Genomic DNA, 21,235 nt, shown 5'->3' on the forward strand with positions numbered 1-21,235 from the left:
GGCAGTGCACTCTCTGGACTCACTGTACTGCATCCCCAGTGGTGCCAGTGCACTCTCTGGACTCACTGCAGTGCATCCCCAGTGGTGCCAGTGCACTCTCTGGACTCAGTGCACTGCATCCCCAGTGGTGCCAGTGCACTCTCTGGACTCACTGCACTGCATCCCCAGTGGTGCCAGTGCACTCTCTTTAGTCACTGCTCTGCATCTCCAGTGGTGGCAGTGCACTCTCTGGACTCACTGCAGTGCATCCCCAGTGTTGCCTGTGCACTCTCTGGAGTAACTGCAGTGCATCCCCAGTGGTGCCAAAGCACTCTCTGGACTCCCGGCACCGCATCGCCAGTGGTGCCAGGACACTCTCTGGGCTCACTGCAGTGCATCCCCAGTGGTGCCAGTGCACTCTCTGGAGTCACTGCAGTGCATCCCCAGTGGTGCCAATGCACTCTCTGGACCTCCGGCACCGCATCCCCAGTGGTGCCAGTGCACTCTCTGTACTCGCGGCACTGCATCCCCAGTGGTGCCAGTGCACTCTCTCGAGTCACTGCACTACATCCCCAGTGGTGCCAGTGCACTCACTGGACTCACTGTACTGCATCATCAGTGGTGCCAGTGCACTCTCTGGACTCACTGCACTGCATCCCCAGTGGTGCCAGTGCACTCTCTGGACTCACTGCACTGCATCCCCAGTGGTGCCAGTGCACTCTCTGGACTCACTGCACTGCATCCCCAGTGGTGCCAGAGCACTCTCTGGACTCACTGCACTGCATCCCCAGTGGTGCCAGTGCACTCTCTGCACTCACTGCACTGCAGCCCCAGTGGTGCCAGTGCACTCTCTGGACTCACTGCACTACATCCCCAGTATTGCCGGTGCACTCTGTGGACTCACTGCAGTGCATCCCCAGTGGTGCCAGTGCACTCTCTGGACTCACTGCGCTGCATCCCCAGTGGTGCCACTGCACTCTCTGGACTCACTGCACTGCATCCCCAGTGGTGCCAGTGCACTCACTGGACTCACTGCAGTGCATTCCCTCTGGTGCCAGTGCACTCTCTGGACTCACTGCACTGCATCCCCAGTGGTGCCAGTGCACTCTCTGGACTCACTGCAGTGCATCCCCAGTGGTGCCAGTGCACTCTCTGGACTCACTGCAGTGCATCACCAGTGGTGCCAGTGCACTCTCTGGACTCACTGAAGTGCATCCCCCGTGGTGCCAGTGCAAACTCTGGACTCACTGCACTGCATTCCCATTGGTGCCAGTGCACACTCTGGACTCACTGCACTGCATCCCCAGTGGTACCAGTGCACTCTCTGGACTCACTGCACTGCAGCCCCATTGGTGCCAGTGCACTCTCTGGAATCACTGCACTGCATCCCCAGTGGTGCCAGTGCACTCTCTGGACTCACTGCACTGCATCTCCAGTGGTGCCAGAGCACTCTCTGGACTCACTGCAGGGCATCCCCATTGGTGCCAGTGCACTCTCTGGACTCACTGCACTGCATCCCCAGTGGTGCCAGTGCACTCTCTGGACTCACTGTACTGCATCCCCAGTGGAGCCCGTGCACTCTCTGGACTCACTGCACTGCATCCCCAGTGGTGCTAGTGCACTCTGTGGACTCACTGCAGTGCATCCCCAGTGGTGCCAGTGCACTCTCTGGACTCACTGCACTGCATCCCCAGTGGTGCCTGTGCACTCTCTGGACTCACTGCACTGCATCCCCAGTGGTGCCAGTACACTCACTGGACTGACTGCACTGCATCCCCAGTGGTGCCAGTGCACTCTCTGGACTCACTGCACTGCATCCCCATTGGTGCCAGTGCATTCTCTGGACTCACCGCACTGCTCCCTGAGTGGTGCCAGTGCAGTCTCTGGACTCACTGCACCGCATCCCCAGTGGTGCCAGTGCACTCTCTGGACTCACTATACTGCATACCCAGTGGTGCCAGAGCACTTTCTGGACTCACTGCAGTGCATCCCCAGTGGTGCCAGTGCACTCTCTGGACTCACTGCACTGCATCCCCAGTGGTTCCAGTGCACTCTCTGGAGTAACTGCAGTGCATCCCCAGTGGTGCCAAAGCACTCTCTGGACTCCCAGCACCGCATCCCCAGTGGTGCCAGTGCACTCTCTGGACTCACTGTACTGCATCCCCAGTGGTGCCAGTGCACTCTCTGGACTTGCTGCACTGCATCCCCAGTGGTGCCAGTGCACTTTCTGGACTCGGTGCACTGCATCCCAAGTGGTGCCAGTGCACTCTCTGGACTCACTGCACTGCATCCCCAGTGGTGCCAGTGTACTCTCTGGACTCACTGCAGTGCATCCCCTGTGGTGCCAGTGCACTCTATGGAGTCACTGCACTGCATCCCCAATGGTGCCAGTGCACTCTCTGGACTCACTGCAGTGCATCCCCAGTGTTGCCTGTGCACTCTCTGGAGTCACTGCAGTGCATCCCCAGTGGTGCCAATGCACTCTCTGGACCTCCGGCACCGCATCCCCTGTGGTGCCAGTGCACTCTTTCGAGTCACTGCAGTACATCCCCAGTGGTGCCAGTGCACTCTCTGGACTCACTGCACTGCATCCCCAGTGGTGCCAGTGCACTCTGTGGACTCACTGCAGTGCATCCCCAGTGGTGCCAGTGCACTCTCTGGACTCACTGCACTGCATCCCCAGTGGTGCCAGTGCACTCACTGGACTCACTGTACTGCATCACCAGTGGTGCCAGTGCACTCTCTGGACTCAGTGCACTGCATCTCCAGTGGTTCCAGTGCATTCACTGGACTCACTGTACTGCATCTCCAGTGGTGCCAGTGCACTCTCTGGACTCACTGCACTACATCCCCAGTGGTGCCAGTGCACTCTCTGGACTCACTGCAGGGCATCCCCAGTGGTGCCAGTGCACTCTCTGGACTCACTGCAGGGCATCCCCAGTGGTGCCAGTGCACTCTCTGGACTCAGTGCACTGCATCCCCAGTGGTGCCAGTGCACTCTCTGGACTCACTGCACTGCATCCCCAGTGGTGCCAGAGCAATCTCTGGACTCACTGCAGGGCATCCTCAGTGGTGCCAGTGCACTCTCTGGACTCACTGCACTGCATCCCCAGTGGTGCCAGTGCACTCTCTGGACTCACTGCAGTGCATCCTCAGTGTTGCCTGTGCACTCTCTGGAGTAACTGCAGTGCATCCCCAGTGGTGCCAAAGCACTCTCTGGACTCCCGGCACCGCATCCCCAGTTGTGCCAGTGCACTCTCTGGACTCACTGCAGGGCATCCCCAGTGGTGCCAGTGCACTCTCTGGACTCACTGCACTACATCACCAGTGGTGCCAGTGCACTCACTGGACTTACTGTACTGCATCATCAGTGGTGCCAGTGCACTCTCTGGACTCACTGCAGTGCATCCCCAGTGGTGCCAGTGCACTCTCTGGACTCACTGCAGTGCATCCCCAGTGGTGCCAGTGCACTCACTGGACTCACTATACTGCATCACCAGTGGTGCCAGTGCACTCTCTGGACTCACTGCACTGCATCCCCAGTGCTGCCAGTGCATTTACTGGACTCACTGTACTGCATCTCCAGTGGTGCCAGTGCACTCTCTGGGCTCACTACAGTGCATCCCCATTGGTGCCAGTGCACTCTCTGGACTCACTGCACTGCATCCCCAGTGGAGCCCGTGCACTCTCTGGACTCACTGTACTGCATCCCCAGTGTTGCCAGTGCACTCACTGGACTCACTGCACTGCATCCCCAGTGGTGGCAGTGCACTCTCTGGACTCACTGTACTGCATCCCCAGTGGTGCCAGTGCACTCTCTGGACTCACTGCAGTGCATCCCCAGTGGTGCCAGTGCACTCTCTGGACTCAGTGCACTGCATCCCCAGTGGTGCCAGTGCACTCTCTGGACTCACTGCACTGCATCCCCAGTGGTGCCAGTGCACTCTCTTTAGTCACTGCTCTGCATCTCCAGTGGTGGCAGTGCACTCTCTGGACTCACTGCAGTGCATCCCCAGTGTCGCCTGTGCACTCTCTGGAGTAACTGCAGTGCATCCCCAGTGGTGCCAAAGCACTCTCTGGACTCCCGGCACCGCATCGCCAGTGGTGCCAGGACACTCTCTGGGCTCACTGCAGTGCATCCCCAGTGGTGCCAGTGCACTCTCTGGAGTCACTGCAGTGCATCCCCAGTGGTGCCAATGCACTCTCTGGACCTCCGGCACCGCATCCCCAGTGGTGCCAGTGCACTCTCTGTACTCGCGGCACTGCATCCCCAGTGGTGCCAGTGCACTCTCTCGAGTCACTGCACTACATCCCCAGTGGTGCCAGTGCACTCACTGGACTCACTGTACTGCATCATCAGTGGTGCCAGTGCACTCTCTGGACTCACTGCACTGCATCCCCAGTGGTGCCAGTGCACTCTCTGGACTCACTGCACTGCATCCCCAGTGGTGCCAGTGCACTCTCTGGACTCACTGCACTGCACCCCCAGTGGTGCCAGAGCACTCTCTGGACTCACTGCACTGCATCCCCAGTGGTGCCAGTGCACTCTCTGCACTCACTGCACTGCAGCCCCAGTGGTGCCAGTGCACTCTCTGGACTCACTGCACTACATCCCCAGTATTGCCGGTGCACTCTCTGGACTCACTGCACTGCATCCCCAGTGGTGCCAGTACACTCACTGGACTGACTGCACTGCATCCCCAGTGGTGCCAGTGCACTCTCTGGACTCACTGCACTGCATCCCCATTGGTGCCAGTGCATTTTCTGGACTCACCGCACTGCTCCCTGAGTGGTGCCAGTGCAGTCTCTGGACTCACTGCACCGCATCCCCAGTGGTGCCAGTGCACTCTCTGGACTCACTATACTGCATACCCAGTGGTGCCAGAGCACTTTCTGGACTCACTGCAGTGCATCCCCAGTGGTGCCAGTGCACTCTCTGGACTCACTGCACTGCATCCCCAGTGGTTCCATTGCACTCTCTGGAGTAACTGCAGTGCATCCCCAGTGGTGCCAAAGCACTCTCTGGACTCCCAGCACCGCATCCCCAGTGGTGCCAGTGCACTCTCTGGACTCACTGTACTGCATCCCCAGTGGTGCCAGTGCACTCTCTGGACTTGCTGCACTGCATCCCCAGTGGTGCCAGTGCACTTTCTGGACTCGGTGCACTGCATCCCAAGTGGTGCCAGTGCACTCTCTGGACTCACTGCACTGCATCCCCAGTGGTGCCAGTGTACTCTCTGGACTCACTGCAGTGCATCCCCTGTGGTGCCAGTGCACTCTATGGAGTCACTGCACTGCATCCCCAATGGTGCCAGTGCACTCTCTGGACTCACTGCAGTGCATCCCCAGTGTTGCCTGTGCACTCTCTGGAGTCACTGCAGTGCATCCCCAGTGGTGCCAATGCACTCTCTGGACCTCCGGCACCGCATCCCCTGTGGTGCCAGTGCACTCTTTCGAGTCACTGCAGTACATCCCCAGTGGTGCCAGTGCACTCTCTGGACTCACTGCACTGCATCCCCAGTGGTGCCAGTGCACTCTGTGGACTCACTGCAGTGCATCCCCAGTGGTGCCAGTGCACTCTCTGGACTCACTGCACTGCATCCCCAGTGGTGCCAGTGCACTCACTGGACTCACTGTACTGCATCACCAGTGGTGCCAGTGCACTCTCTGGACTCAGTGCACTGCATCTCCAGTGGTTCCAGTGCATTCACTGGACTCACTGTACTGCATCTCCAGTGGTGCCAGTGCACTCTCTGGACTCACTGCACTGCATCACCAGTGGTGCCAGTGCACTCACTGGATTCACTGCACTGCATCCCCAGTGGTGCTAGTGCACTCTCTGGACTCACTGCAGTGCATCCCCAGTGGTGCCAGTGCACTCTCTGGACTCACTGAAGTGCATTCTCAGTGGTGCCAGTGCACTCTCTGGACTCACTGCAGTGCATCCCCAGTGGTGCCAGTGCACTCACTGGACTCACTGAAGTGCATTCTCAGTGGTGCCAGTGCACTCTCTGGACTCACTGCAGTGCATCCCCAGTGGTGCCAGTGCACTCTCTGGACTCACTGCACTGCATCCCCATTGGTGCCAGTGCATTCTCTGGACTCACCGCACTGCACCCTGAGTGGTGCCAGTGCACTCTCTGGACTCACTGCACCGCATCCCCAGTGGTGCCATTGCACTCTCTGGAGTCACTGCGCGTCATCTCCAGTGGTGGCAGTGCACTCTCTGGACTCTTGCAGTGCATCCCCAGTGTTGCCTGTGCACTCTCTGGAGTAACTGCAGTGCATCCCCAGTGGTGCCAAAGCACTCTCTGGACTCCCGGCACCGCATCCCCAGTGGTGCCAGTGCACTCTCTGGGCTCACTGCAGTGCATCCCAATTGGTGCCAGTGCACTCTCTGGAGTCACTGCAGTGCATCCCCACTGGTGCCAATGCACTCTCTGGACCTCCGGCACCGCATCCCCTGTGGTGCCAGTGCACTCTCTGGACTCGCGGCACTGCATCCCCAGTGGTGCCAGTGCACTCTCTCGAGTCACTGCACTACATCCCCAGTGGTGCCAGTGCACTCACTGGACTCACTGTACTGCATCATCAGTGGTGCCAGTGCACTCTCTGGACTCACTGCAGTGCATCCCCAGTGGTGCCAGTGCACTCTCTGGACTCACTGCACTGCATCCCCAGTGGTGCCAGTGCACTCACTGTCTCACTGTACTGCATCACCAGTGGTGCCAGTGCACTCTCTGGACTCAGTGCACTTCATCCCCAGTGGTTCCAGTGCATTCACTGGACTCACTGTACTGCATCTCCAGTGGTGCCAGTGCACTCTCTGGACTCACTGCACTGCATCCCCAGTGGTGCCAGTGCACTCTCTGGACTCAGTGCACTGCATCCCCAGTGGTGCCAGTGCACTCTCTGGACTCACTGCACTGCATCCCCAGTGGTGCCAGTGCACTCTCTGGAGTCACTGCTCTGCATCTCCAGTGGTGCCAGTGCACTCTCTGGACTCACTGCAGTGCATCCCCATTGTTGCCTGTGCACTCTCTGGAGTAACTGCAGTGCATCCCCAGTGGTGCCAAAGCACTCTCTGGACTCTCGGCACCGCATCGCCAGTGGTGCCAGGACACTCTCTGGGCTCACTGCAGTGCATCCCCAGTGGTGCCAATGCACTCTCTGGACCTCCGGCACCGCATCCCCAGTGGTGCCAGTGCACTCTCTGTACTCGCGGCACTGCATCCCCAGTGGTGCCAGTGCACTCTCTGGACTCACTGCACTGCATCCCCAGTGGTGCCAGAGCACTCTCTGGACTCACTGCAGGGCATCCCCATTGGTGCCAGTGCACTCTCTGGACTCACTGCACTGCATCCCCAGTGGTGCCAGAGCACTTTCTGGACTCACTGCAGTGCATCCCCAGTGGTGCCAGTGCACTCTCTGGACTCACTGCACTGCATCCCCAGTGGTTCCAGTGCACTCTCTGGAGTAACTGCAGTGCATCCCCAGTGGTGCCAAAGCACTCTCTGGACTCCCAGCACCGCATCCCCAGTGGTGCCAGTGCACTCTCTGGACTCACTGTACTGCATCCCCAGTGGTGCCAGTGCACTCTCTGGACTTGCTGCACTGCATCCCCAGTGGTGCCAGTGCACTCTCTGGACTCGGTGCACTGCATCCCCAGTGGTGCCAGTGCACTCTCTGGACTCACTGCACTGCATCCCCAGTGGTGCCAGTGCACTCTCTGGACTCACTGCAGTGCATCCCCAGTGGTGCCAGTGCACTCTCTGGACTCACTGCACTGTATCCCCAGTGGTGTCAGTGCACTCTCTGGACTCACTGAAGTGCATCCCCAGTGGTGCCAGTGCACTCTCTGGACTCACTGCACTGCATCCCCAGTGGTGCCAGTGCACTCTCTGGAGTCACTGCACTGCATCCCCAATGGTGCCAGTGCACTCTCTGGACTCACTGCACTGCAGCCCCATTGGTGCCAGTGCACTCTCTGGAATCACTGCACTGCATCCCCAGTGGTGCCAGTGCACTCTCTGGACTCACTGCACTGCATCCCCAGTGGTGCCAGAGCACTCTCTGGACTCACTGCAGGGCATCCCCATTGGTGCCAGTGCACTCTCTGGACTCACTGCACTGCATCCCCAGTGGTGCCAGTGCACTCTCTGGACTCACTGTACTGCATCCCCAGTGGAACCCGTGCACTCTCTGGACTCACTGCACTGCATCCCCAGTGGTGCTAGTGCACTCTGTGGACTCACTGCAGTGCATCCCCAGTGGTGCCAGTGCACTCTCTGGACTCACTGCACTGCATCCCCAGTGGTGCCAGTGCACTCTCTGGACTCACTGCACTGCATCCCCAGTGGTGCCAGTACACTCACTGGACTGACTGCACTGCATCCCCAGTGGTGCCAGTGCACTCTCTGGACTCACTGCACTGCATCCCCATTGGTGCCAGTGCATTCTCTGGACTCACCGCACTGCACCCTGAGTGGTGCCAGTGCAGTCTCTGGACTCACTGCACCGCATCCCCAGTGGTGCCAGTGCACTCTCTGGACTCACTATACTGCATACCCAGTGGTGCCAGAGCACTTTCTGGACTCACTGCAGTGCATCCCCAGTGGTGCCAGTGCACTCTCTGGACTCACTGCACTGCATCCCCAGTGGTTCCAGTGCACTCTCTGGAGTAACTGCAGTGCATCCCCAGTGGTGCCAAAGCACTCTCTGGACTCCCAGCACCGCATCCCCAGTGGTGCCAGTGCACTCTCTGGACTCACTGTACTGCATCCCCACTGGTGCCAGTGCACTCTCTGGACTTGCTGCACTGCATCCCCAGTGGTGCCAGTGCACTCTCTGGACTCGGTGCACTGCATCCCAAGTGGTGCCAGTGCACTCTCTGGACTCACTGCACTGCATCCCCAGTGGTGCCAGTGCACTCTCTGGACTCACTGCAGTGCATCCCCTGTGGTGCCAGTGCACTCTCTGGAGTCACTGCACTGCATCCCCAATGGTGCCAGTGCACTCTCTGGACTCACTGCAGTGCATCCCCAGTGTTGCCTGTGCACTCTCTGGAGTCACTGCAGTGCATCCCCAGTGGTGCCAATGCACTCTCTGGACCTCCGGCACCGCATCCCCTGTGGTGCCAGTGCACTCTCTCGAGTCACTGCAGTACATCCCCAGTGGTGCCAGTGCACTCTCTGGACTCACTGCACTTCATCCCCAGTGGTGCCAGTGCACTCTGTGGACTCACTGCAGTGCATCCCCAGTGGTGCCAGTGCACTCTCTGGACTCACTGCACTGCATCCCCAGTGGTGCCAGTGCACTCACTGGACTCACTGTACTGCATCACCAGTGGTGCCAGTGCACTCTCTGGACTCAGTGCACTGCATCCCCAGTGGTTCCAGTGCATTCACTGGACTCACTGTACTGCATCTCCATTGGTGCCAGTGCACTCTCTGGACTCACTGCACTGCATCACCAGTGGTGCCAGTGCACTCACTGGATTCACTGCACTGCATCCCCAGTGGTGCTAGTGCACTCTCTGGACTCACTGCAGTGCATCCCCAGTGGTGCCAGTGCACTCTCTGGACTCACTGAAGTGCATTCACAGTGGTGCCAGTGCACTCTCTGGACTCACTGCAGTGCATCCCCAGTGGTGCCAGTGCACTCACTGGACTCACTGAAGTGCATTCTCAGTGGGGCCAGTGCACTCTCTGTACTCACTGCAGTGCATCCCCAGTGGTGCCAGTGCAATCTCAGGACTCACTGCACTGCATCCCCATTGGTGCCAGTGCATTCTCTGGACTCACCGCAGTGCACCCTGAGTGGTGCCAGTGCACTCTCTGGACTCACTGCACCGCATCCCCAGTGGTGCCATTGCACTCTCTGGAGTCACTGCGCGTCATCTCCAGTGGTGGCAGTGCACTCTCTGGACTCTTGCAGTGCATCCCCAGTGTTGCCTGTGCACTCTCTGGAGTAACTGCAGTGCATCCCCAGTGGTGCCAAAGCACTCTCTGGACTCCCGGCACCGCATCCCCAGTGGTGCCAGTGCACTCTCTGGGCTCACTGCAGTGCATCCCCATTGCTGCCAGTGCACTCTCTGGAGTCACTGCAGTGCATCCCCACTGGTGCCAATGCACTCTCTGGACATCCGGCACCGCATCCCCTGTGGTGCCAGTGCACTCTCTCGAGTCACTGCACTACATCCCCAGTGGTGCCAGTGCACTCACTGGACTCACTGCACTACATCCCCAGTATTGCCGGTGCACTCTGTGGACTCACTGCAGTGCATCCCCAGTGCTGCCTGTGCACTCTCTGGACTCACTGCGCTGCATCCCCAGTGGTGCCACTGCACTCTCTGGACTCACTGCACTGCATCCCCCGTGGTGCCAGTGCACTCACTGGACTCACTGCAGTGCATTCCCTCTGGTGCCAGTGCACTCTCTGGACTCACTGCACTGCATCCCCAGTGGTGCCAGTGCACTCTCTGGACTCACTGCAGTGCATCCCCAGTGGTGCCAGTGCACTCTCTGGACACACTGCAGTGCATCACCAGTGGTGCCAGTGCACTCTCTGGACTCACTGAAGTGCATCCCCCGTGGTGCCAGTGCAAACTCTGTACTCACTGCACTGCATTCCCATTAGTGCCAGTGCACACTCTGGACTCACTGCACTGCATCCCCAGTGGTACCAGTGCACTCTCTGGACTCACTGCACTGCAGCCCCAGTGGTGCCAGTGCACTCTCTGGAATCACTGCACTGCATCCCCAGTGGTGCCAGTGCACTCTCTGGACTCACTGCACTGCATCCCCAGTGGTGCCAGAGCACTCTCTGGACTCACTGCAGGGCATCCCCATTGGTGCCAGTGCACTCTCTGGACTCACTGCACTGCATCCCCAGTGGTGCCAGTGCACTCTCTGGACTCACTGCACTGCATCCCCAGTGGAGCCCGTGCACTCTCTGGTCTCACTGCACTGCATCCCCAGTGGTGCTAGTGCACTCTGTGGACTCACTGCAGTGCATCCCCAGTGGTGCCAGTGCACTCTCTGGACTCACTGCACTGCATCCCCAGTGGTGCCAGTGCACTCTCTGGACTCACTGCACTGCATCCCCAGTGGTGCCAGTACACTCACTGGACTGACTGCACTGCATCCCCAGTGGTGCCAGTGCACTCTCTGGACTCACTGCACTGCATCCCCATTGGTGCCAGTGCATTCTCTGGACTCACCGCACTGCACCCTGAGTGGTGCCAGTGCAGTCTCTGGACTCACTGCACCGCATCCCCAGTGGTGCCAGTGCACTCTCTGGACTCACTATACTGCATACCCAGTGGTGCCAGAGCACTTTCTGGACTCACTGCACTGCATCCCCAGTGGTTCCAGTGCACTCTCTGGAGTAACTGCAGTGCAACCCCAGTGGTGCCAAAGCACTCTCTGGACTCCCAGCACCTCATCCCCAGTGGTGCCAGTGCACTCTCTGGACTCACTGTACTGCATCCCCAGTGGTGCCAGTGCACTCTCTGGACTTGCTGCACTGCATCCCCAGTGGTGCCAGTGCACTCTCTGGACTCGGTGCACTGCATCCCAAGTGGTGCCAGTGCACTCTCTGGACTCACTGCACTGCATCCCCAGTGGTGCCAGTGCACTCTCTGGACTCACTGCAGTGCATCCCCTGTGGTGCCAGTGCACTCTCTGGAGTCACTGCACTGCATCCCCAATGGTGCCAATGCACTCTCTGGACTCACTGCAGTGCATCCCCAGTGGTGCCAATGCACTCTCTGGACCTCCGGCACCGCATCCCCTGTGGTGCCAGTGCACTCTCTCGAGTCACTGCAGTACATCCCCAGTGGTGCCAGTGCACTCTCTGGACTCACTGCACTGCATCCCCAGTGGTGCCACTGCACTCTGTGGACTCACTGCAGTGCATCCTCAGTGGTGCCAGTGCACTCTCTGGACTCACTGCACTGCATCCCCAGTGGTGCCAGTGCACTCACTGGACTCACTGTACTGCATCACCAGTGGTGCCAGTGCACTCTCTGGACTCAGTGCACTGCATCCCCAGTGGTTCCAGTGCATTCACTGGACTCACTGTACTGCATCTCCAGTGGTGCCAGTGCACTCTCTGGACTCCCGGCACTGCATCACCAGTGGTGCCAGTGCACTCACTGGATTCACTGCACTGCATCCCCAGTGGTGCTAGTGCACACTCTGGACTCACTGCAGTGCATCCCCAGTGGTGCCAGTGCACTCTCTGGACTCACTGAAGTGCATTCTCAGTGGTGCCAGTGCACTCTCTGGACTCACTGCAGTGCATCCCCAGTGGTGCCAGTGCACTCACTGGACTCACTGAAGTGCATTCTCAGTGGTGCCAGTGCACTCTCTGGACTCACTGCAGTGCATCCCCAGTGGTGCCAGTGCAATCTCTGGACTCACTGCACTGCATCCCCATTGGTGCCAGTGCATTCTCTGGACTCACCGCACTGCACCCTGAGTGGTGCCAGTGCACTCTCTGGACTCACTGCACCGCATCCCCAGTGGTGCCATTGCACTCTCTGGAGTCACTGCGCGTCATCTCCAGTGGTGGCAGTGCACTCTCTGGACTCTTGCAGTGCATCCCCAGTGTTGCCTGTGCACTCTCTGGTCTCACTGCACTGCATCCCCAGTGGTGCTAGTGCACTCTGTGGACTCACTGCAGTGCATCCCCAGTGGTGCCAGTGCACGCTCTGGGCTCACTGCAGTGCATCCCCATTGGTGCCAGTGCACTCTCTGGAGTCACTGCAGTGCATCCCCACTGGTGCCAATGCACTCTCTGGACCTCCGGTACCGCATCCCCTGTGGTGCCAGTGCACTCTCTGGACTCGCTGCACTGCATCCCCAGTGGTGCCAGTGCACTCTCTCGAGTCACTGCACTACATCCCCAGTGGTGCCAGTGCACTCACTGGAGTCACTGTACTGCATCATCAGTGGTGCCAGTGCACTCTCTGGACTCACTGCAGTGCATCCCCAGTGGTGCCAGTGCACTCTCTGGACTCACTGCACTGCATCCCCAGTGGTGCCAGTGCACTCACTGTCTCACTGTACTGCATCTCCAGTGGTGCCAGTGCACTCTCTGGACTCACTGCAGTGCATCCCCAGTGGTGCCAGTGCACTCTCTGGACTCACTGCACTGCATCCCCAGTGGTGCCAGTGCACTCACTGGACTCACTGTACTGCATCATCAGTGGTGCCAGTGCACTCTCTGGACTCACTGCACTGCATCCCCAGTGGTGCCAGTGCACTCTCTGGACTCAGTGCACTTCATCCCCAGTGGTTCCAGTGCATTCACTGGACTCACTGTACTGCATCCCCAGTGGTGCCAGTGCACTCTCTGGACTCACTGCACTGCATCCCCAGTGGTGCCAGTGCACTCACTGGATTCACTGTTCTGCATCCCCAGTGGTGCTAGTGCACTCTCTGGACTCACTGCAGTGCATCCCCTTTGGTGCCAGTGCACTCTCTGGACTCACTGAAGTGCATTCTCAGTGGTGCCAGTGCACTCTCTAGACTCACTGCAGTGCATCCCCAGTGGTGCCAGTGCACTCTCTGGACTCACTGCAGGGCATCCCCAGTGGTGCCAGTGCACTCTCTGCACTCACTGCACTGCATCCCCAGTGGTGCCAGTGCTATCCCTGGACTCACTGTAGTGCATCACCAGTGGTGCCAGTGCACTCTCTGGACTCACTGTAGGGCATCCCCAGTGGTGCCATTGCACTCTCTGGACTCACTGCAGTGTATCCCCAGTAGTGCCAGTGCACTCTCTGGTCTCACTACACTGCATCCCCAGTGGTGCCAGAGAAGTCTTTGGACTCACTGCACTCCATCCCCACTGGTGCCTTTGCACTCCCTGGACTCACTGCACTGCTCCAGCTGCGGCAGCCGCTCCAGCCGCGGTAGCCCTCCAGCCGTGGCAGCCGCTCCACTCGGTAGCGGCTGGAGCGTCTGCCGCGGCTGGAGCGGCTGCAGCGGCTGCTGCGGCTGGAGCGGCTGCCGCGGTTGGAGCGGCTGCCGCGGCTGGAGCGGATGGAGCGGCTGGAGGGGCTACCGCGGCTGGAGCGGTTAACGCGCGCTGGAGCGGATGCCGAGGCTGGAGCGGATGCCGCGGCTGTTACGGCTGGAGAGGCTGCCGCGGCTGGACAAGTGCAGTGAGTCCAGAGAGTGCACTGGCACCTTGGGGATGCAGTGCAGTGAGTAAAGAAGTGCACTGGCACCATTGGGGATGCAGTGCAGTGAGTCCAGAGAGTGCACTGGCACCACTGGGGATGCAGTGCAGTGAGTCCAGAGAGTGCACTGGCACCACTGGGGATGCAGTGCACTGAATCCAGAGAGTGCCCCGGCAACACTGGGAATGCACTACAATGACTGCAGAGAGTGTACTGGCACCACTGCGGATGCAGTGCCGCGAGTCCAGAGAGTGCACCCGCACCACTGGGGATGTGGTGCCGGGAGTCCAGAGAGTGCTTTGGCACCACTGGGTATGCACTGCAGTGACTCCAGAGAGTGCACTGGCACCACTGGGGATGCGGTGCACTGAGTCCAGAGAGTGCACTGGCACAAATGGTGATGCAGTGCAGTGAGTCCAGAGATTGCACTGGAACCACTGGGGATGCACTGCAGTGAGTCCAGAGAGTGCACTAGCACCACTGGGGATGCAGTGCAGTGAGACCAGAGAGTGCACTGGCACCACTGGGGATGCAGTGCAGTGACTCCAGAGAGTGGACTGGCACCACTGGGGATGCAGTGCAGTGAGTCCACAGAGTGCACTGGCACCACTTGTGATGCAGTGCAGTGAGTCCAGAGAGTGCCGCTCCAGCCTCGGCATCCGCTCCAGCCGCGTCAACCGCTCCAGCCGGGGTAGCCCCTCCAGCCGCGGCAGACGCTCTAGACGCTCCAACCGCGTCAGCCTCTCCAGCCGCATTAGCCCCTCCAGCCGCGGCAGCCGCTCCAGCCGCGGCAGCCGCTCCAGCCGCTCCATCCGCGGAGGCCGCTCCAAACGCGGCAGGCGCTCTAGCCGTGGCAGCCGCTCCAGCCGCTCCAGCCGCGGCAGCCGCTCCAGACGCTACCGAGTGGAGCTGCTGCCACGGCTGGAGCGGTTGCCGCGGTTGGAGCGCCTGCCGCGTTTGGAGCGGCTACCGCGTCTGCCGCGGCTGGAGCGGCTGGAGCGGCTGCAGCGGTCGGAGAGTCTGCCGCGTATGCCGCGGACGGAGCGGCTGCCGCGGCTGGAGCGGCTGCCGCGGCTGCCGCGGCTGCCCAGGCTGGAGGGCTACCGCGGCTGGAGCGACTGCCGCGGCTGGAGCAGTGCAGTGAGTCCAGAGTGCACTGGCACCACTGGGGATGCAGTGCAGTGAGTCCAGAGAGTGCACTGGCACCACTGGGGATGCAGTGCAGTGAGTCCAGAGAGTGCACTGGCTCCACTGGGGATGCAGTGCAGTGAGTCCAGAGAGTGCACTGGCACCACTGGGTATGCAGTGCAGTGAGTCCAGAGAGTGCACTGGCACCACTGGGGATGCTGTGCAGTCAGTCCAGTGAGTGTACTGGCAACACTGGGGATGCAGTGCAGTTACTCCAGAGACTGCACTGGCACCACTGGGGATGCAGTGCAGTGAGTGCAGAGAGTGCACTGGCACCAGTGGGGATGGACTGCAGTGAGTACAGAGAGTGCAGTGGCACCACTGGGGATGCAGTGCAGTGAGTCCAGAGAGTGCACTGTCACCACTGGGGATGCAGTGCAGTGAGTCCAGAGAGTGCACTGGCACCACTGGGGATGCAGTGCAGTGTGTCCAGAGAGTGCACTGGCACCACTGGAGATGCAGTGCAGTGAATCCAGTGAGTGCACTGGCACCACTGGGGATGCAGTGCAGTGAGTCCAGAGTATGCACTGGCACCACTGGGGATGCAGTGCAGTGAGTCCAGAGACTTCACTGGCACCACTGGGAATGCAGTGCAGTGAGTCCAGAGAGTGCACTGGCACCAATGGGGATGCCCTGCAGTGAGTCCAGAGAGTGCACTGGCACCACTGGGGATGCAGTGCAGTGAGTCCAGAGAGTGCACTGGCACCACTGGGGATGCAGTGCAGTGAGTCCAGAGAGTGCACTGGCACCACTGGGGATGCAGTGCATTGAGCCCAGAGAGTGCACTGGCACCACTGGTGATGCAGTCCAGTGAGTCCAGTGAATGCACTGGCACCACTGGGGATGCTGTGCAGTGAGTGCAGAGAGTTCACTGGCACCACCTGTGATGCAGTACAGTGTGTCCAGTGAGTGCACTGGCACCACTGGGGATGCAGTGCTGTGACTCCGGAGAGCGCACTGGCACCACTGGGGATGCAGTGCAGTCAGTCCAGTGAGTACACTGGCTCCGCTGGGGATGCAGTGCAGTGAGTCCAGAGAGTGCACTGGCACCACTGGGGATGCACTGCAGTGAGTCCAGAGAGTGCACAGGCACCACTGGGGATGCAGTGCAGTGAGTCCAGAGAGTGCACTGGCACCACTGGTGATGCAGTGCAGTGAGTCCAGAGAGTGCCGCTCCAGCCTCGGCATCCGCTCCAGCCGCGTCAACCGCTCCAGCCGCGGTAGCCCCTCCAGCAGCGGCAGCCGCTCCAGCCGCGGCAGCCGCTCCAGCCGCTCCAGCCGCGGCAGCCGCTCCAGCCGCTACCGAGTGGAGCTGCTGCCACGGCTGGAGCGGTTGCCGCGGTTGGAGCGCCTGCCGCGTTTGGAGCGGCTACCGCGTCTGCCGCGGCTGGAGCGGCTGGAGCGGCTGCCGCGGTCGGAGAGTCTGCCGCGTATGCCGCGGACGGAGCCGCTGCCGCGGCTGGAGCGGCTGCCGCGTCTGCCGCGGCTGCCGAGGCTGGAGGGCTACCGCGGCTGGAGCGACTTCCGCGGCTGGAGCAGTGCAGTGAGTCCAGAGAGTGCACTGGCACCACTGGGGATGCAGTGCAGTGAGTCCAGAGAGTACACTGGCACCACTGGGGATGCACTGCAGTGAGTCCAGAGAGTGCACTGGCTCCACTGTGGATGCAGTGCAGTGAGTCCAGAGAGTGCACTGGCACCACTGGGGATGCAGTGCAGTGAGTCCAGAGAGTGCACTGGCACCACTGGGGATGCAGTACAGTGAGTCCAGAGAGTGCACTGGCAACACTGGGGATGCAGTGCAGTGAGTCCAGAGAGTGCACTGGCACCACTGGGGATGCAGTGCAGTCAGTCCAGTGAGTGTACTGGCACCACTGGGGATGCACTGCAGTTACTCCAGAGACTGCACTGGCACCACTGGGGATGCCCTGCAGTGAGTGCAGAGAGTGCACTGGCACGACTGGGGATGGACTGCAGTGAGTACAGAGAGTGCAGTGGCACCACTGGGGATGCAGTGCAGTGAGTCCAGAGAGTGCACTGGCACCACTGGGGATGCAGTGCAGTGTGTCCAGAGAGTGCACTGGCACCACTGGAGATGCAGTGCAGTGAATCCAGTGAGTGCACTGCCACCACTGGGGATGCAGTGCAGTGAGTCCAGAGAGTGCACTGGCACCACTGGGGATGCAGTGCAGTGAGTCCAGAGACTTCACTGGCTCCACTGGGAATGCAGTGCAGTGAGTCCAGAGAGTGCACTGGCACCAATGGGGATGCAGTGCAGTGAGTCCAGAGAGTGCACTGGCACCACTGGGGATGCAGTGCAGTGAGTCCAGAGAGTGCACTGGCACCACTGGGGATGCAGTGCAGTGAGTCCAGAGAGTGCACTGGCACCACTGGGGATGCAGTGCAGTCAGTCCAGTGAGTGTACTGGCACCACTGGGGATGCACTGCAGTTACTCCAGAGACTGCACTGGCACCACCGGGGATGCAGTGCAGTGAGTGCAGAGAGTGCACTGGCACCACTGGGGATGGACTGCAGTGAGTACAGAGAGTGCAGTGGCACCACTGGGGATGCAGTGCAGTGAGTCCAGAGAGTGCACTGGCACCACTGGGGATGCACTGCAGTGTGTCCAGAGAGTGCACTGGCACCACTGGAGATGCAGTGCAGTGAATCCAGTGAGTGCACTGGCACCACTGGGGATGCAGTGCAGTCAGTCCAAAGAGTGCACTGGCACCACTGGGGATGCAGTGCAGTGAGTCCAGAGACTTCACTGGCACCACTGGGAATGCAGTGCAGTGAGTCCAGAGAGTGCACTGGCACCACTGGGGATGCCCTGCAGTGAGTCCAGAGAGTGCACTGGCACCACTGGGGATGCAGTGCAGTGAGTCCAGAGAGTGCACTGGCACCACTGGGGATGCAGTGCAGTGAGTCCAGAGAGTGCACTGGCACCACTGGGGATGCAGTGCATTGAGTCCAGAGAGTGCACTGGCACCACTGGTGATGCAGTCCAGTGAGTCCAGTGAATGCACTGGCACCAATGGGGATGCTGTGCAGTGAGTGCAGAGAGTTCACTGGCACCACCTGTGATGCAGTACACTGTGTCCAGTGAGTGCACTGGCACCACTGGGGATGCAGTGCTGTGACTCCGGAGAGCGCACTGGGACCACTGGGGATGCAGTGCAGTCAGTCCAGTGAGTACACTGGCTCCACTGGGGATGCAGTGCAGTGAGTCCTGAGAGTGCACTGGAACCACTGGGGATGCACTGCAGTGAGTCCAGAGAGTGCACTAGCACCACTGGGGATGCACTGCAGTGAGTCCAGAGAGTGCACTGGCACCACTGGGGATGCACTGCAGTGAGTCCAGAGAGTGCACTGGCACCACTGGGGATGCAGTGCAGTGAGTCCAGAGAGTGCACTGGCACCAATGGTGATGCAGTGCAGTGAGTCCAGAGAGTGCCGCTCCAGCCTCGGCATCCGCTCCAGCCGCGTCAGCCTCTCCAGCCGCGTTAGCCCCTACAGCCGCGGCAGCCGCTCCAGCCGCGGCAGCCGCTCCAGCCGCTCCAGCCGCGGCAGCCGTTCCAAAAACGGCAGGCGCTCTAGCCGTGGCAGCCGCTCCAGCCGCTCCAGCCGCGGCAGCCGCTCCAGCCGCTACCGAGTGGACCTGCTGGCACGGCTGGAGCGGTTGCCGCGGTTGGAGCGCCTGCCGCGTTTGGAGCGGCTACCGCGTCTGCCGCGGCTGGAGCGGCTGGAGCGGCTGCCGCGGTCGGAGAGTCTGCCGCGTATGCCGCGGACGGAGCGGCTGCCGCGGCTGGAGCGGCTGCCGCGTCTGCCGCGGCTGCCGAGGCTGGAGGGCTACCGCGGCTGGAGCGACTTCCGCGGCTGGAGCAGTGCAGTGAGTCCAGAGAGTGCACTGGCACCACTGGGGATGCAGTGCAGTGAGTCCAGAGAGTGCACTGGCACCACTGGGGATGCACTGCAGTGAGTCCAGAGAGTGCCCTGGCACCACTGGGGATGCAGTGCAGTGAGTCCAGAGAGGGCACTGGCACCACTGGGGATGCAGTGCAGTGAGTCCAGAGAGTGCACTGGCACCACTGGGGATGCAGTGCAGTGAGTGCAGAGAGTGCACTGGCTCCACTGGGGATGCAGTGCAGTGAGTCCAGAGAGTGCAGTGGCACCACTGGGGATGCAGTGCAGTGAGTCCAGAGAGTGCACTGTCACCACTGGGGATGCAGTACAGTGAGTCCAGAGAGTGCACTGGCACCACTGGGGATGCAGTGCAGTGTGTACAGAGAGTGCACTGGCACCACTGGAGATGCAGTGCAGTGAATCCAGTGAGTGCACTGGCACCACTGGGGATGCAGTGCAGTGAGTCCAGAGAGTGCACTGGCACCACTGGGGATGCAGTGCAGTGAGTCCAGAGAGTGCACTGGCACCACTGAGAATGCACTTCAGTGAGTCCAGAGAGTGCACTGGCACCACTGGGGATGCAGTGCAGTGAGGCCAGAGAGTGCACTAGCACCACTGGGGATGCAGTGCAGTGAATCCAGCGAGTGCACTGGCACCACTGGTGATGCAGTGCAGTGAGTCCAGAGAGTACACTGGCACCATTGGTGATGCAGTGCAGTGAGTCCAGAGAGTGCACTGGCACCACTGGGGATGCACTGCAGTGAGCCCAGAGAGTGCACTGGCACCACTGGAGGTGCAGTACAGTGAGTCCAGTGAATGCACTGGCAGCACTGGGGTTGCAGTGCAGTGAGTCCAGAGAGTGCACTGGCACCACTGGTGATGCAGTTTAGTGAGTCCAGAGAGTGCACTGGCACCACTGGGGATGCAGTGCAGTGAGTCCAGTGAGTGTACTGGCTCCACTGGGGATGCACTGCAGTGAGTCCAGAGAGTGCACTGGCACCACTGAGAATGCACTTCAGTGAGTCCAGAGAGTGCACTGGTACCACTGGGGATGCACTGCAGTGAGTCCAGAGAGTGCACTGGCACCAATGGGTATGCACTGCAGCGAGTCCAGAGAGTGCACTGGCACCACTGGGGATGCAGTGCAGTGAGTCCAGACAGTGCACTGGCACCACTGGGGATGCAGTGCAGTGAGTCCAGAGAGTGCACTGGCACCACTGGGGATGCGGTTCCGGGAGTCCAGCGAGTGCTTTGGCACCACTGGGGATGCACTGCAGTTACTCCAGAGACTGCAGTGGCACCACTGGGGATGCAGTGCAGTCAGTGCAGAGAGTGCACTGGCACCACTGGGGATGCACTGCAGTGAGTACAGAGAGTGCACTGGCACCACTGTGGATGCAGTGCAGTGAATCCAGAGAGTGCACCGGCACCACTGGGGATGCAGTGCAGTGAGTCCAGAGAGTGCACTGGCACCACTGGGGATGCACTGCAGTGAGCCCAGAGAGTTCACTGGCACCAGTGGAGATGCAGTCCAGTGAGTCCAGTGAATGCACTGGCAGCACTGGGGATGCAGTGCAGTGAGTCCAGAGAGTGCACTGGCACCACAGATGATGCAGTACAGTGAGTCCAGAGAGTGCACTGGCACCACTGGGGATGCAGTGCAGTGAGTCCAGAGAGTACACTGGCACCACTGGGGATGCACTGCAGTGAGTCCAGAGAGTGCACTGGCTCCACTGTGGATGCAGTGCAGTGAGTCCAGAGAGTGCACTGGCACCACTGGGGATGCAGTGCAGTGAGTCCAGAGAGTGCACTGGCACCACTGGGGATGCAGTACAGTGAGTCCAGAGAGTGCACTGGCAACACTGGGGATGCAGTGCAGTGAGTCCAGAGAGTGCACTGGCACCACTGGGGATGCAGTGCAGTCAGTCCAGTGAGTGTACTGGCACCACTGGGGATGCAGTGCAGTGAGTCCAGAG

Source organism: Anser cygnoides, unplaced genomic scaffold (genome assembly GCF_040182565.1).
Source record: "Anser cygnoides isolate HZ-2024a breed goose unplaced genomic scaffold, Taihu_goose_T2T_genome scaffold_62_1, whole genome shotgun sequence".
Classification (NCBI taxonomy): Eukaryota; Metazoa; Chordata; class Aves; order Anseriformes; family Anatidae; genus Anser; species Anser cygnoides.